This window comes from Benincasa hispida, chromosome 11, assembly GCF_027475165.1.
Source record: "Benincasa hispida cultivar pf3 chromosome 11, pf3_genome.v1.1, whole genome shotgun sequence".
Lineage (NCBI taxonomy): Eukaryota > Viridiplantae > Streptophyta > Magnoliopsida > Cucurbitales > Cucurbitaceae > Benincasa > Benincasa hispida.
The window spans coordinates 71806073-71819750 of record NC_143488.1 but is presented as its reverse complement, the minus strand read 5'-3'; the positions used below and the strand labels follow the sequence as shown (position 1 = coordinate 71819750).

The 13678-nt window shown below is 31.8% G+C and overlaps 1 long non-coding RNA gene across 1 annotated transcript; it reads right to left on the bottom strand.

Moving 5' to 3' along the window:
- Nucleotides 1-443: 443 nt before the first annotated feature.
- LOC120091836 (uncharacterized) lies at nt 444-3652 on the bottom strand. The gene is made up of 2 exons (XR_005485847.2): nt 3489-3652; nt 444-929 (listed from the first exon to the last, which is right to left on the bottom strand). It is a non-coding gene; the product is annotated as an uncharacterized LOC120091836 (long non-coding RNA).
- Between the last annotated feature and the right edge of the window lie 10026 nt (nt 3653-13678).

Below are 13678 nucleotides of genomic sequence, written 5' to 3'. Positions count from 1 at the left end.
CCAGATTTCTTATTATGATTTTCTCAATTTTCTTAAGAAAACACTTGAGTTCATGAGCCAAAATTTTTAAAAAAAAAAAAAAAAAAAATCTTAAATCATTTTTTTTTTTTTTTTTTTAGTTTTTGGCTTAGGCTTTTAAAAGATTGGTTGAAAGTAAATAATATGTTAAGGAAGTTTAGAGGTGAAATAGAATTTAGAAGCTTCATTTTCGAAAATAAGAAACCAAATGATTCCCAAATGGACTTGAAACGGTGTATTTTTATAACTACAAACTTATATTAGAGTCATTTTAAAATGTCTTTTTAAGTGTTTAAAACATATCTTTTACCCGTAAACATTTATTTATGAGTATTTAGAAAGTCATTTCAAATTCAATTACTTCTCTTTGGAAGAATTCCCACGCGACACAATGCTTGAGAAAGGAAATCAAACAAAATTATATATTTGATAACCAGCAAAAGATCAGTTCTTACTGACCCCTTCCACTTTATTTATATTATTTGTAGTGATTCATGACATGAAAGCAAATAGTTAAGCTTACATAATAATGTAACATGGAAGGAATTAAAAGTCAACACAATATCCCCTTGTTGCACCCATTGGAATGTTGCATTCACAAGGTGCAGCACAGGGGAGTAGTCCACCACCACAGAAATTTCCAAAACATGAGGGGCGCGGCGGTGCCGCTTTCATCATTTTTCTCGGGGTGTCGTTGCTACCGTCAGAGAAGAGGCGAAGTAGATCGTTATCGTCTTCATTTTCCTCAAATCGACATTCATCGTTCGGGATGAATTGAGCTAAATAACTCGTAAATATCATCATCATCAACACCACCACCAAAGCTAGCTTCTTTCCCTCATTTTTGCTCTCTTCTTCTCTTGCTCTTCTCTTTAGTTATTTGCTTCTATTCCTCCCTCTAGATAGCTCCCCTATTTATTGTGAAAGATGAATGTTAATTAAAATATTATATGAGGAGCAAGTTTTTTTTGTTTTTTTTTTTTCCTTTTTTCTCTTTAAATAAAAGTGTGAAACCTTATCCACACGTGAGAAACATTGCAAAAATGAGAGAGGAGAAAAAAAAAAAAAACAAAGAATTTACCAACCATATTCTGCCACGTAGAAACAAAAATGATTTTGAATCAAATGAATGGTGGGTAGATGATAAGTATTATATATATATATATATATTATTTCGCACGTTAACTGTTTTCCAATACAACGAATGAAAATGTTTGAAGATTTAAATCTTCTATCTATAATGATGACACGTTAATAGTTACTCAATTATACTATTTTTTTTTATCTTACAACATGTTAATAATAATTTAATTAACATTTGTATGGTAACGATTTGATTTTTAATTTTTTCTTTTTAAAAATTAAGTATATAGACATTATTTTTACCTCCAATTTTTTTCTTTTATTACCTATTTTTTATTAATGGTTTAAAAATCAAGCCAAAATTTGAAAATTAAAAAAAAGTGGTTTTTATTTTTTAAATATGTCTAAGAATTCAACCATTATATTTAAGAAAGATGCAAATCATTGTAAAAAATAGGGAGAAAGAAAACTTATTTTTAAAAAATCGAAAACAAAAAAACGAAATGATTGTCAAACGACGCTTAAGAAATCTTCATTTTGAATTATTAAACTACTTAATAGGACCACATTTCAATTTTTCAATGGACTGTATATTATATTATTGTTTTCTTGGAAAGAAACAATGAAGATCATGAAAGATTATCCTCTCTTGTCCACATGTGAAAGATCAGTACATTGTTACTCTTTTTCAGCAACAACTCGTTTCAATAATTTATTGTGTTTTTTTTTCTCATCAATATTTTTTTTCTTCATATCATCTTTCTCATAACAATTTGTCATTATCTTTCTTTTAAGTTTATAGTATTTAGAGAAGGATTTTTTTAACCTTTTTAAATATAAAAAATATTTAAAAATCTTTACATTTTATAGTAAAAAATTTAAAAAGTACGAAATATTTTTGAAACTTTTTGCTATAAAATATAAATATTTATAAGATTTTTTTTTTCAATATAAAGAAATGGGAAGAGAGAGAAGGTAAAAGAGAAGAGGGACAAATGCATGAGAAACGTTGGGATACACAAAAGACAAATTGTCGTGGTTCTTTAGGAATCGTCTAAAGCAATGGAATCATTCATTTTAGGCTAAATTATTTAAAAAAATATTTCAAAGTTTTCAAAAGTGGTATTAGTATCTTTAAATTTTAAAATAATGTTCATACATATTCTCTTACTCAACCCATAAATTTTAATGGAAATCGTTATCTCACAGTTCAAAAGTATTTTAAACTTTCAAAGTTTCATTGATACTCTAAAAAAAAAATGCCTTTGATAATATCTCTAAAAAATATCACTAAACTTTCAACAATTGCATCAATATTCTTACCTAACCTATAAAAAAAATTAAAAAATGCTCTTACATTTACTATATAGATGAAAATTCACTACAAGAAATTTGACCATTTCCAACCACAAAAACTATAAGAAAAAGTAGGCCTGAAAAGTGTTGGGAAAATTTTTTCCAGTGCTATTTCAACCTCGATTGAAACGTCTCATCGAAAAAGGTTATACCTACTCCAAAATAGACTAGCATCAGGAGATCGAATTCTCTCGACACCAAAATGAAATTTTTGGGATGGCATTGGGAGAGGCTGAATCTCCTAATGCTCAATTCTTAAAAAAAAAAAAAAAAAAAAAAAAAAAAACGTCGAAAAATCCACCCTCTCCCGATGCCAAGCCAACGCTCTTTTTGTTTTTATTTCTTTTATATTATTAATATTAGAAAGTTGTGTGCAAAACCAACTAATATGTTTAATATAATTATAATATTATTCATGTAAAAATCAATCAATATAAAGTGAAAGTAAATTAAAAATAAATCCAAACTTTATTCATGACATTAATTAAGGCAAAAATAAAATTACGTAACATCTCTACAAATAAAAAAAAAAAAGTTTGCTTGTTCACTTGCTCTCAGATTATGTGAGTTGAAAATTGAAATACCTACAAAGAACAAATTTAATTTTTAATTTCAATAGTATTTAAATAAAAATATTAAACTTAACTAAAACTAATTCTGGCTTATTCACCATTTAACAAAAACCTAAACTTAGAAACTACACTCTACAAATCAAGTTTATACTGACCTCAAATTAATTTCAATACTAAAATAACAATTATATCCGTAGACTTAACCACCAAAAAACTTCAAATCCCTAAAAATAGTAACTTAAAATTTTGAAATCCCTAAAATTAGAAACCAAGAACTTGAAGTATCTAAAATTAGTAGTCAAGAACTTGAAAATTTTAAAAGTAGTAACTAAAACCATCAAATCTTTAAAATCATTTTAGTAACTAAAATTAAATATGTAGTGAAGTCACTCCAAATCCCTAAAACTAGTAATCAAAGAATTCAAATCCCTAATAATTTAGTAAAAAAACATATAATACCTAATGCAGTGGAAGGCGACGCCAACGGAGATGCAAAGAGCAGGGTGGGGGAGGGAAAATGAAGAAAAAAGAAAGAATAAAGAGAAGGGAAAGAGGAACGACAATAGCGGAGAGAGATGTCTATTTTTTTTCAACGAAGACCGTGCCCCATGGGGATCCGCCCTAAATGAGGTAGAGATTCCCCGTTTAGGTGAAAAATGGGAGAGGTGGGAAATTGGGTGGAGAAAAATTCCCCGAAAGCTAAATGAGGACGAGAACAGGAACATTCCCCGTCCCTACCTCTGTCCTGTTCCCTGTCCCTGCTCTGTTAGGCTTTTTTTTCTTATATTTATTATAATAATTTAATATTATTTATCTATTTTATTATATAAATATTATATCTAACTTTCAAGATTTATTGTTTAATGATCAAAGTAATGAATATGTTTGAATTAGTGTAAAAAAATTATATGTTTGAATTCTAATAAATTTAAATTATGTATATGAATAATTTGATAGATAATTATTAATTAAATATTTTTCATAATAGTGATTTATGTTAATTAAAAATCAAACTAGAAAAAAAATTCTACAGAGAACTCAATCACTAGGAATTATTCATGGGAATCTTCACACTGATTCCATAGAGAATTTAACGAAGAACAAGAATGAAATAGGGAGCGAAAAAATCATCGGACATCTCTATGTGTAGGTAAGGTGGTGGGGGCATGGATTTGGGAAGTGGGAAGAAAAATGGATTTGGGTGTGGTTTAAAGAAACAAAATGAAGATGAAAAAAAAAAAGGGATTTAAAGAACGTTCTCTCGACGCCAAACACAAACTGCCCGAAAAGGTAATTTTTTTTAAAAAAAAAACCTTTTTTATGCCTACATTTCGAGGGAGAGACTCTGAAATATTCTTTTATTCAAGACTTATCCTGATGCCAAATAAAAAGAGCATATTTTTCGTTCATCTACATGCCATTACACCTCCCTCTTTCACTTTTCTCTATCTTTCTTTGCTTTAAGCTATGGTCTAACATTTTCCTATTTTTTCTCTCTTCAATACCATTTTACCCCCCTTATATTATTTTTCAATCTCGAAAACTTCTCTTTTCAATCAAACTAGGCTAGCAAGATAAAAGAAGAATAATGAAACCTCTATGGAACGTTAGGATTTAAATTTTTTAGTGAGATCTCAAGAGTGAGTGTGAATGAATACATTTTGGTTTAATACCCAAAAAAAAAAAAAAAAAAAAAAAAAAAAACAGAGATTATGTAGATGGGAGAGAGGAAATGGAAGAAGAATGACAAAGTATAGATAAATATTTTTTGTCCATTTACTAATATTAAGGTTAAGATTATATGGACTATAATAAAAAGAGAATGTGAAGTACCAAGAGATTTTCTAGAATTTAATATTTTAATAAAATTGTACATTAGTAGTTGAGTGTGTGTTAATAGTCAAATATATTTTTTTATCTGACTATTTTTCGATTTGGTAGGTTTTAAGGGGAGAATTGGATTTTGAAAATGTGTGAGACTTTATGTTTTACTTAAGTTTTGGTTTTTTATTTTTGTTGAGAAAACTAGTGTGAGAAATGGAAAACATGAAGAAAAATAAAAATATCTATATGAGAAGAAAAATGATATTTATATAATTTATTTTAAAATTGGTCCTAATCAAATATTATTGTTTTAATATCTTGTATTAAAATAAAATAATTATTATTTGAACCGTATTCAAATAATTTAATTCATTTGAAAATATGGAATTTAAATTCACGTAAGTTTTATTTTGAAAACCAAGTTATAACTAATTTGAAGTTTATTTAGAAATTTCAACTTAACAAAGTTTGAAATTCATTTGCAATTCTAGATTAAATCCAAATTATGAAGTATTTAAAATTCTATTCTCTAATAAAGTTAAAATTCGTTTTGCTATTTCAAACTACAATCATTCAAAAATTGTTTTAAAATTTAAAATTAATTTTTCATATTTAAGAAAGATGCATATTATTGAAAGAAACAGAGAGAAGAGGTCGAAACTATTTAAACAGAACTTTAAAAATGAAAAAAAGGCATACTTAGCAATACTAAATTTTAAAATCTTTATTTATTCTAAAATACAAATTTTGATTAAATGTTTTAAAGAAATTTCAAACTACAATCTATTTAAATTTCGTGCTTAAAATTAATTTGAAATTTATTGAAACTTCAAATCATTTAATGGAAATCTATATTAAATAGAATATGGAAGTTCGAATCTTATACCTTGAGATTGAGAATCCCATGCTTAATAAAAACTACGTATATAAGATAAAATCCAATTGGACAAAATATTTGGATATATCAGATGTCCTTAAAAAAAAAATATAAAACATACATATTTGATAAATGTAGAAATCAGGTGAAATAGAGAGAAAAGAAGGAGAAAAAATAATAATGATATTTGAAAACAAAAAATGGTGAAAATCGAAAATAGGAGGAAAGAAGAAATAGTAATAAGAATAATAAACAAATAATAAAGTATATTATAAAATAAACTGGGCCACCACTTTTATTAAATTCGAAATAAATAACATAAGAAATTAAGTGGGTCCCATTCCAGTTATTAAATCAAGAAATAAAAAATATAAAACGGAGTGAGGCCCACTATAATTATTTAAAAGAAAACTAAATGATATAAATAAGAGTGTGTCAAGGTTATAAAATGGAAGCAGACAATGGATGAAAAGATTAAGTTGATTGAAAAAAACAATACTTAACTTCCTAGATGGCAAAAATCTATTGGTGTTAAATGGGTTTACAAGACGAAGCTGAATAAAGATGGCCAAGTAACAAATACAAAGCTCGTCTTGTTGCAAAGGGGTGCAAGCAACAAATTGGCATTGAGTACAATGAAGTTTTCGCTCCGGTTGCAAGACATGATACAATTCGAATGGTGTTAGCATTGGCAGCACAAAGGAATTGGAAAATTCTTCAAATGGACGTGAAATCAGCCTTTCTGCATGGCAACTTGAATGAAGAAGTTTACATAAATCAACCCCCTGAATATGTTCAACAGAGTAATGCAAGAAAGGTATATCGCTTGAAGGAGGCTTTGTATGGATTGAAGCAAGCTCCTAGGGCTTGGTATAGTCGAATTGAGGCCTACTTTATTAAAGTTGGATTTGAAAAATGTCCATATGAACATACTCTCTTTATTAAATTCCAACATCCAAACAAGATTTTGATAGTATGTTTGTATGTAGATGATTTTATTTACATAGGAAATGACTCGATTATGTTTGAAGAATTCAAGCATTCCATGATGGCAGAGTTTGAAATGACAGATCTAGGGATGATGCATTATCTTCTCGGCATTGAGGTAATACAATCAGTAGCGGGAATTTTCATCAATCAGAAGAAATATGAACCGAAGATCTTAGACATGTTTCAAATGGAGAATTGCAACTCAGCCACAACTCCAGTTGAACCCAATTTGAAGCTCACAAAGGACCATGAAGGAAATAAGGTCAACAATACTCTTTATAAGCAAATGGTTGGAAGCTTGATGTACTTAACAGCTATAAGGCTTGATATTATGTATGCTGTAAGTTTAATTAGCAGATTTATGGAATCTCCAACTGAGCTTCATCTCCTTGCTGCCAAAAGAATCTTACGTTACTTAAAAGGGACTCCTGGTCTTGGCATATTTTATCAAAAAGGAGAAAAACTAAACCTTGTTGGTTTTAGTGATAGTGATTATGCAGGAGATTTAAATGATAGAAAGAGTACTTTAGGGTATGTTTTCATGCTTGGTTCATGAGCTATCTCATGGTCTTCCAAAAAATAGCCAGTTGTCACATTATCAACCACTGAAGCTGAACTTGTAGCAGCAACATCATGTGCATGTCAAGCCATTTGGTTGAGGAACATTCTTGAGAATTTGTATTATAAGCAAGAAGAAGCATATATCATTCATTGTGATAACACATCAACAATCAAGCTCTCAAGGAATCCCGTCTTGCATGGATGAAACAAATATATTAATGTAAGATACCATTACTTTTGGGAATGTGTGATAGAAAAGAATGGAGAGAACTAATAAAAGAGATGAAGTGATATAAAACTCCAGTATTTGAATTTCATTCCAATTAGACCTTATATAGGCTCAAAGTACACCATAAATAACAAACTAACCACCCAAAACAAATAGCACAAGACTAGCACAAAGAATAGCAACCCTAAAGACTAGCAACAAGAAACTAAATATAATCAATTCTATTTTTAACACCCTCCCTTAAACTAAAACTATGCAATTTAGTATTTAGTTTAAAGTAGTAGAGGAAACCACCCCAAGTAAGCTTCGAAGCTTCACAATTGTTGCTAATTTGAGAGGCTTGGTTAAAATATCTGCCACTTGATCTTCACTTTTACAGTAGCTTAGATTGATAATTCCACCATTTGTAAGATCTCTCAAGTAATGGTATCTTACATCAATGTATTTACTTCGTCCATGCAAGACAGGATTCCTTGAGAGCTTGATTGTTGATGTGTTATCACAATGAATGATAGATGCTTCTTCTTGCTTATAATGCAAATTCTCAAGAATGTTCCTCAAACAAATGGCTTGACATGCACATGATGTTGCTGCTACAAGTTCAGCTTCAGTGGTAGATAATGTGGCAATTGGTTGTTTCTTGGAAGACCATGAGATAGCTCCTGAACCAAGCATGAAAACATACCCTAAAGTACTCTTTCTATCATTTAAATCTCTTGTATATTCACTATCGCTAAAACCAATAAGGTTTAGTTTTTCTCCTTTTTGATAAAGTATGCCAAGACTAGGAGTCCCTTTTAAGTAACGTAAGATTCTTTTAGCAGCAAGGAGATGAAGCTCAATTGGAGATTCCATAAACCTGCTAAATAAACTTACAACATACATAATATTAGGCCTTGCAGTTATTAAGTACATCAAGCTTCCAACCATTTGCTTATAGAGAGTACTGTTAACCTTCTTTCCTTCATGGTCCTTTGTGAGCTTCAAATTGGGTTCAACTGGAGTTGTGGCTGAGTTGCAATTCTCCATTTGAAACCTGTCCAAGATCTCCAGTGCATATTTTTTCTGATTGATGAAAAATTCCTACTACCGATTGTATTACCTCAATGCCGAGAAGATAATGCATCATCCCTAGATCTGTCATTTCAAACTTTACCATCATGGTCTGCTTGAATTCTTCAAACATAATTGAGTCAATTCCTGTGTAAATCAAATCATCTACATACAAACATACTATCCAAATCTTGTTTGGATGTTGGAATTTAATAAAGAGAGTATGTTCATATGGACATTTTTCAAATCCAACTTTAATAAAGTAGGCCTCAATTTGACTGTATCAAGCCCTAGGAGCTTGCTTCAATCCATACAAAGCCTTCTTCAAGCGATATACCTTTCTTGCATTACTCTGTTGAACATATTCAGGGGGTTGATCTATGTAAACTTCTTCATTCAAGTTGCCATGCAGAAAGATTGATTTCACATCCATTTGAAGAATTTTCCAATTGCTTTGTGCTGCCAATGCTAACACCGTTCGAATCGTATCATGTCTTGCAACCGGAGCGAAAACTTCATTGTACTCAATGCCGATTTATTGCTTGTACCTCTTCGCAACAAGACGAGCCTTGCATTTTTATACTTAGCCATCTTTATTCAGCTTCGTCTTGTAAACTCATTTAACACCAATGGATTTTTGCCCTCTAGGAAGTTCTGATAGCTCCCAAGTGTTGTTTTTCTTAATCGACTTAATCTCTTCATCCATGGACTGCTTCCATTTTATATCTTTGACAACTTCTTCAAAAATTACAGATCACATTCTGATAATAAAGCATAATGGACAAATCTCCCATCAGAAAGGTCACCACTAACCTCATAATCTTCCATCCATGTTGGTCTCCTTCTAACTCGTTGTGATCTTGAAGAACTTGCACATCCTGTTTGAGACTCAGTAGCCTTAAGCTCAACCGATTGTTGTATTGGATTTTCAAGTTGAGATGTCAAAGATTCATCACTGTCTTCAAAATTCACAGGTACTGTTTGTTGCTCTGGAGTATCTTCTGTCCAATTCCAAGTGTTTAGTTCATTAAATATAACATCTCGGCTAATTACAATTTTACCTGTGATGGGATTGAATAGTTTGTAAGCCTTTGATTGCTCATTAATGCCAAGAAAGACACATTTTTTACCTTTGTCATCTAGCTTCCTTCTCTTCTCGTCAGGAATGTGTGAATATGCAATGCACCCAAACACTTGAAAGTGATCAATTAATGGTTTATGCCCATCCCAAGCTTCTTGAGGAGTCATGTTTTTCACCGAAAAAGTCGGACTTCGATTCAAAACATGAACACCCCAATTTACTACTTTTGGCCAGAATTTATTTAGAACTCTCTTGTTTGCAATCATACTTTGAACCATGTTGAGGATAGTACGGTTTTTTCTTTCGACAACACCATTTTTTTGAGGTGTGTATGTTGCTATCAACTAGTGCCGAATTCCATGCTGAGCACAAAAATTTACAAATTCTTGTGACAAGTATTCTCCTCCACGATCCATTCGAAGGGTTTTGATTTTTCTCCCAATTTCATTTTCAACAACTACTTTAAAGCTCTTGAAAATTGAGAATGCTTCAGACTTTTCCTGCAAGAAATAAACCCAAGCTTTTTTGGAAAAATCGTCAATGAAAGAAATAAAATATTTTTTCTCCCCATTTGATACTGGATTTAATGGGCCACATATGTCAAAATGAATCAACTCCAGAGATTTACGTGCTCTCCATGCTTTGCCTTTTAGAAAGCTTTGACGATGTTGTTTGCCAACAACACAATCTTCACATACTTTTGAGGGAGGAAAAATTTGGGGAAGGCCAACCACCATTTTCTTTTGAGAAAGGACTTGTAAACCTTTAAAATTCAAGTGGGCATATCGCAAATGCCAAAGCCATGTGAGGTCTTGATCTACATTAGTCTTGAAACATAACTCCAAACCTTCTAGTTTGAGTGGGAACAACCTATTCGAGGCCATTTCGACACGAGCTATCAATCCTCTTCTTGGATCATATATCTCACAGGCGCCTTCTTTGATAGTTGTGACATAACCTTTCTCTTGTAGCTGTCCAACACTCAGTAAGTTGCTTCTCAAATCAGGAATATAAAACACATTTGATATGGTTTCAACATTGCCTTTTTTGGTCTTAATTTGAATATTTCCTTTACCCACAATATTTACTTTAGAATTATCACCAAATGTCACAGTAGAATGATAACTTTCATCCAAATGAGAAAAGAGAGACTTGTTACTACACATATGATTGTTGCAACCAGTGTCTATATACCATATGTTAGTTCCAAGCTCCTTGTTATGGTGGCACGTCATCAATAGTGTTTCTTGCTCATTTTCCTCTATAAAATTGGATTGCTCTCCTTTTTCATGGTTGAAGTTGGTTGTGCATTCAGACTTGTAATGACCAAACTTATGGCAACGATAACATTAAATGATGGACTTATCAAATCTCGAGTTATTGTTGGATATTTTCTTGTATGGATCATGTCCACCACTATGGCAACGATAACATTGAATGTTGGACTTATCAAGTCTCGAGTTGTTGTTGGATGTTTGCTTGTGTGGATCATGTCCACCACCTCGTCCTTTTCCTTGTCACCTTCCACGACCTCGACCACGTTCTCTATTTGATCCTCTCCCTGTAGAGTCTTTTCATCATGAGTTGAAGTTTTCAGAGCTTGTTCTTCGGTTGGACCTGTATTTGTTGTCATTTTCTGCTCATGCACAAGTAAAGAACTTTGTAATTCATCAATTGATAATGTATCAATATCTTTTGATTCCTCAATTTAGCAAACCACATATGCAAATTTAGAAGCCATCGACCGAAGAATCTTCTCAACTACAGCTACATCTTCAATCTTCTCTCCATGGATACGCATCTTGTTTTCTATAGCCAAGGTCCATGAGAAATGCCCATCCATGGACTCACCTTGCTTCATTTTAAGAATCTCGAACTCTTTGTGAAGAGCTTGGAGCTGTTGTCTTTTCACCCTCGTTGTGCCTTGATACTTTTTCTTCATGGAGTCCCAAATTTGCTTGCATGTATCCTTTTGCAAAATGATCTCCAAGATGACACGATCAATGGCTTGGAATAAATAATTCTTTGCCTTGAAATCATTCAATTTTCGTTCCTCTAGCTTCTTTTGGTCAGCTTCTGACAAGATAACTCCAACAGCAGGTTCATTCACTCCTGCTTCAACAATGGTCCAGTACTCTTTGGACCGTAAGAAATTCTCCATCAACATGCTCCAATGATCATAATGACCATCAAAGCGGGGAATTGCTGGTTGCACATAGTTGTATGAGGCTATTTTCTATGCTTGCTAGCTATTGTAGAAGATAAAGGAATGAGAGTTGGTTTAATGGCTAAGAAAAAGATGTCACAACCGGGCTCTGATACCACTGATAGAAAAGAATGAAAAGAACCAATAAAAGAGAGGAAGTGATATAAAACTACAGTACTTGAATTTCATTCCAATTAGACCTTATATAGGCTCAAAGTACACCATAAATAACAAACTAACCACCCAAAACAAATAGCACAAGACTAGCACAAAAACTAGCAACCCTAAAGACTAGCAACAAGAAACTAAATATGATCAATTCTATTTTTAACAGGGTCCACCATATTTATCAAAATAAAACAATAAATAATATAAAAATAAGAACAGAATCCACCACCTTTACCGAATGCTTCTTCCTTCTTCTTCTTCTCCGTGGAGCTCTCTTCTTCCCTTCCCTAACTTATTTTTTATTTTTGCAAGTGAGTTGCAGCCACCGTGGGTCACCGGACTGTTTGTGCTGCTCGATGGGTTGATGGGCTGCGGAGTTCACCGGAGCTATAGTTGCAATGCTTGTCGGAGCGTGGGGCGTCGACGTCAGGGCTGTATGTGTCGTTCGTGGGTTTGTTGGAGCATTTGAACCAAAATGAATTTTCTCTCTTTTTCTTTCATAATCTACTTTGAATGTTTCTTTCTTAATCTTCTTGTTTTACCTCTGTCAATCTTTTAGTTATTTCTCCCCCTTCCCACTTTGCGAGTTTACAATTTATAGGGAATTCCATGCTTGAAATTGAGGATTTCATGCAATTTCAAATGGAGAAATAAGAGAAAAATGTGGAGAAGAAGGTCGAGAAGAAGAAGAGGGAGATAGGGTTTGTTGGAAAATGAGTAAAAAGAATAAAATAAAATAAATTAATAAGAAAAATAATAGTAAAAAATAGAGAAAATACCATTTTGTTCCGAAGTTTTAAGTTTAGTTTCTACTTAATCCCTATGTTTCAAAATCTAATACTTTTATCATTGAGATATCAAGGATGCTCAATTTTGGTCCTTGAGATAACAGAACGATTAGTGACTTAATAGAAACCGACTAGGATGATGACTAGACTAATTTTAAACCAAAATAAATTGATGATGTGGCTATTTTAATATTGATAGCACAAAAAAGTTTCTTTTTTAAGAGAAAGTTAAAAGAAAAAAAAGAAACTAAAGAGACATTTGAATTCCAACGTTGGAAGAGGTGAAGTTTTCGACTGCAATTTTCTTTTGTGGATTTCATCTATGGTTTTCCGTTGGACATGGCTACACTAAAAAATAGAGCCAACTTGATAGGACCCAAGTAATATATCAACAACCTACTAGGATACAATTAACCAAACAATAGTACTCCAATTCGACACAAATTAATCACCAAATTATCACCAAACAATCAACCAATAATGGACGAAAATAAATCATAAAATTTTGGAAGACTAAAAATAAATAACACACGAATCATGGAAAACCCCTTAGATGTGAAGAGTAAAATCTACTGGACTTGTGAGGTATCTGCCCTTGTCAACTTCTCTTATTATGATAAAATTGGGGGGAAAATAACCCAAATCAATCATAAAAAGTTTCACTACCCATCAATACTTTCATACATAAGAGATCAACACTTGAGAAATAAAAAAGAATGAAAAATACCCAATTTTACAGATATTGTTCGACAGCAATTATAGATAAACCAGAGCTTCAAACGACGATCCAACCGTTCAAAATGAGACCTTATGTTTCTCGAACAGATTGACCAAAATTCAGCATAGTCCAACAGTAAAAACTTCGAAAATCA